The 4,816-nt window shown below is 34.7% G+C and overlaps 1 pseudogene; it reads left to right on the top strand.

Annotated features, from left to right (window-relative positions):
• The first annotated feature begins 442 nt into the window (after positions 1 to 442).
• On the top strand, positions 443 to 1,664 carry LOC116549124 (annotated as a pseudogene).
• The last annotated feature ends 3,152 nt before the right edge of the window (positions 1,665 to 4,816 follow it).

Raw genomic sequence — 4,816 nt, 5'->3', positions numbered from 1 at the left:
CAAGTTCCTTGTCTGAAAAGCTGAGATAAGTAATTTTGGATAAATGAATCAGAAAATAAATCTATTTTTCAAACTTCATCAGAATGAATTAATGAGTGATAAATTCTCCTTGAAGACTGGTAATAAATCAACAAATCAAGTTGTGGGTGATTGAAACACATAATCTTAAGCACTACACAAAGTGCCTACACAAAGCGTGTTAGATATTAAATAATATATATACAATAATGAGAGATGACGACATATGGTAAATGCCTAATAAAAGTAGTTATTAAAACAACACAGTGTTGGGACACTGTGGCCCATGTGGGCCTCCAGGGATGTCAGTATGCCTTGGGTACCAGACTTCTCAGCATTGGCCACAAGTCTCACAGGGCTGGACAAGGATGGGAATCATGCCAGATGAGATATCCTATTAGACTTTGAATGAAAGCTCCACAAGATGGCAGCAGCTGGGGCCAAGGCACAAGGAGCTTGGTGTAGTGAGTTACCTAGTTGCACTGGATAGTCTTTGGGAAATGTGTAGAAAAGAAAAGTACACAGGTAAATTGATTTGAATTACCAAAAGGAATCTAAACAATTATGAGGTGGACTACTTGTGTGACTACAGGGTAGTGAAGAATATTATGTTATAAAATGAAAATGATGGCTAAATTCTACAAATACTTAGAAACCTTTGCAAAATCTCAAATGCCCATGACTGCTTCAGCAATTCTTTAATAATGAGCATAGCTATCTCAGGTAAAGAAAGGCAAAGCAATAATTCTCAAAGACAATAACAAAACTTTGAAACCTGCCATTGCTGAGTACATTGTAAAGGCGACCAAACAAAGGATAGTTCTGCAGAGATGGCAAGATGAACTCAACAGAAGATGGAATAACAAAGGAGCGATATTTGTTGAAAATAGTGTTCACTTAAAGTTCCCACCTTCAGACTTCTGCCATATTGATGAATACAAAAGAGTTCCTGTAATCGGCTTAGTAAATAAAGCTACCTTTGGTTGTTTATACACAGATTGCTTCTTTGAAAAATGTTGTCCTGCTGAGGCTGGAGTTCTTTTGACAAATAGTAAAAACCAACAAATTAAAATCACACCTGTTACTCCAATCTATAAATGCATCTTAAGCTGTCAGTGTGGACCTGACTATACCAATAGGATTGTACATAAAAACACACAGTAATTTACTTTGTATCTTTCACAGTATCAGTGACCGTGGCTGGGGTATAAAAATACTTGTGAAGATTAAAAGAATGAGTTTTGTCATGGAATATGTTGGAGAGGTAATCACAAGTGAAGAAGCTGAAAGATGAGGGCAGTTATATGACAAAAAAAGGATCTGGACTATGAATCTGATTATATCACAGTGGATGCAGCTCAATATGGAAGTGTATCTCATTTTGTGAAGCATAGTGGTAACCCAAAAGTTCAGGTGTTCAATGTTTTCATTGATAACTTGATGCTTGCCTTCCCTAAATAGCATTGTTTTCCATGAGAACTATAAATGCTGGAGAAGAGTTGATTTTTGACTATCAAACAAAAGGTACTAGAGATATATATTTAGATTGTATTGAACACAGCTCAGCCAAAAAGAGGGTCAGAACTATATGTAAATATGGAGCTGCGACTTGCAGAGGTTACCTCAAATCAATTTTCAAAAAATAAAAATGATACTTGCAGTTTGTTTCTTTGTTTTTTCTAATGTTGTCACTAAAAAATAAGTATTTGGAACCTTTTTTTTAAACATTATCAAGATTATAACTATGTTAATTTACAATTCATGGTTCATGGTATTTGCCAAATGCATTACTGATGCCTCTGGAGAGAGTGCCATTGGATTGTATAAACTGATAAGTCTACATGTTTAGCACTTAGAGACCAAATATGGAAAGGAAACTATTTATAGCTCAGCAAATGCATACTTACTTAAGAAGTCAATGTGAATAGAGAAATGCCTTCTGTAATGACTGAAAAGTGTTAAGCTGGTAACAATTGCTGAGTGATCATTCAACTTGCCATACTCTTTGAAGTCAGATAAATAGAGTTAGTTCAATTTGGGAAAATCTACAAGTTCTGTTATTGTTACTATAGTGACATTACTATTTAATAATCACTGTACTTTTATTTGAGACAAATAGATAATACTGAATTTTTTACTGTATTTTCTACTTTTTAACTGGCATCTCAATGACATATAAAATTAAAGTATGATATTAAGTGTAAAACTTTTTAATTAAAAATCTATCTAAAGTATAATTTCATTAAAGATTTTTTAAATTTATATTTTTCAAAATATATTTGATGAGTTCTATGTAAAATGTAACGGTTATTAAAATATTCTGTGATTTTGGATAGTATTTATTTCCTATACATAGTCAAAAGAAGTTGAATATATTTGTATATAAAAATATTTTATATATAACATATACAATACATATATGTGTATATATGTCTATATTTATCAATGCTTTTAAGAGGAAACATAGTAAATATAGATGATTTTGCATCCTCAAAATTGCAAATTAGTCTGTGAGACAATTTTATGGAGAACAATGTTAAGGAACTACACATAAAATCTTTCTCACCAGCCAGGCTCATTGCTCAGGCAGGACTATAATTCTAGCACTACGGGAGGCTGAGGTGGGAGGACTGTTTGAGGCCAGTAGTTTGATGCAAGCTGGGGCAATATGGTGAGAACCTGTTTTTTACAAAAACATAAAAATAGCCAAGTATGGTGGCACTCACTGGTAGTACCAGCTACTCAGGAGGCTGAGGAGGGAGGATCACTTAAGCCTAGGAGCCCAGGAGTTTGAGGCTGCAGTGAGCTGTTGCACCACTGCACTCCAGTCTGGGCGACAGAGTGATACCCTGTCTCAAATAAATAAATAAATAAATAAAAATCTCTAAATGATTTTGATTTTTTTTTTTATTGTACTTTGGGCTCTGGGGTACATGTGCACTTCCTGCATCCTGCAGGGTTGTTGCGTAGGTACATACATGTCATGGTGGCTTGCTGTCTGCATGCCCCCCACCCCATTACCTACATCAGGCATTTCACCCGGTGTTATCCCTCCCCATCCACCCCACTCCCCACTGCTGTCCCTCCCCTGCCCTCTCCTCCACCCCCAACCTAGCCCTGTAAGTGTTGTTCCCATCCCTGTGCCCAAGTGTTCTCATTGTTCATCACCAGCCTATGAGTGAAAATAAGCAGTGTTTGGTTTTCTGTTCTTCTGCCAGTTTGTGGAGTATGATGGTTTCTAGATTCATCCATGTCTCTGCACAGGACACAAACTCATGGTTTTTTATGGCTGCATAGCATTCCATGGTGTAGATCTGCCACATTTTCTTTGTCTAGTCTATCATTGATGGGCATTTGGGTTGGTTCCAAGTCTTTGCTATCGTAAACAGCACCACAATGAACATACATGTGCATAAGTCTTTACAATAGAATGATTTATAATCCTTTGGGTAGATACCCAGTAATGGGATTGCTGAGTCAAATGGAATTTCTATTTCTAGATCCTTGAGGAATTGCCACACTGTCTTCCATAATGGTTGAACTAATTTACACTTCCACTAACTAACAGTGTAAAAGTGTTCCTTTTTCTCCACATTCTCTCCATCATCTGTTGTCTCCAGATTTTTTAATGATCACCATTCTAACTGATGTGAGATGGTATCTCAATGTGGTTTTGACTTACATTTATCTAATGACTAAAGATGATGAGGATTTTTTCATATTCTTGTTGACCACATATATGTCTTGTTTTGAAAAGTGTTTGTTGATATCCTTTGCCAACTTTTGAATGGGTTTGTTTTTATCTTGTAAATCTGCTATAGTTCTTTGTAGATTCTGGATATTAGTCCTTTGTCAGATGAGTAGATTGCAAAAATAAAGAAGCCTGTTTTAGAAAAAATTCTAAATATTATTTGCTCAACTATCTTTATCCCTTATTCTACTTTTTATGTGCATGTGATAACAGTTATGGCTATTTTCATAAAATGGAAATGCCAAAAATGCATCAAATTATGTTGCTCCCCTACTCAAAATTTGTATTATTTTCTCATCATACCAAGATAAAATTCATAGTCTCCCCAATGGTTTACAGTGAACCATGTGATTAAGCACCTGGACTCTTCTCTTTCTCAACCACTTGATTTTCTTCAAGTTCACTTCACTTCAGCTATAAAAGGGTTTCTCCCCTTTCACTTGATGTTATCAATACATGAAATTCATTTTCATCAGATAACTGTAGCTTTATTCATGTCTCTTGTCAAAATTCACTTTCCCATTCTATCTAAAATAGCATTCCTGTTGAACTTCTTTGTCCCTTTACTACTTATTTTTCCCTTAACATTGAACACCTATTACCTGCAATTATATATCTTATTTATTTTATGCCTCCAACCAAAGTCACAAATAAAAGTTCCATGAGAACATATATGTATTGCTTTCTTTTTACTGTGATAACTCTCAGTACCGAAGCTGTGACCAAAAGAACTCAAATATTTATAAAATATTTTTCACTCAGTTCATTGTAAGTCATAATTTAATGACATCCTAAACAAATAAGCACAGAATTGAATAAGATTTAAATGAAATCCATTTTGAGTTTCTACAGTTTTTACCTTATCCATAAATGCGATATATGGATATAAAGATAATTAAGTACGTAAATTACTGAATCTCAGGTAGTAGAAATCTATGTCTTGATTAATATGTACCTTTCTCAACCAATGAGAAAGATGAAAATGAATAAAAGGAGGGGGATTATATCTTGGCTTATTTCTTTTTTGTTGTTGTTTAAGACAGAGTC

Source organism: Sapajus apella, unplaced genomic scaffold (assembly GCF_009761245.1).
Source record: "Sapajus apella isolate SASKATOON/1434 unplaced genomic scaffold, GSC_monkey_1.0 scaffold6, whole genome shotgun sequence".
Lineage (NCBI taxonomy): Eukaryota > Metazoa > Chordata > Mammalia > Primates > Cebidae > Sapajus > Sapajus apella.
Note: the sequence above shows the minus strand (reverse complement) of the source record. Positions and strands in the feature narration are given on the sequence as shown.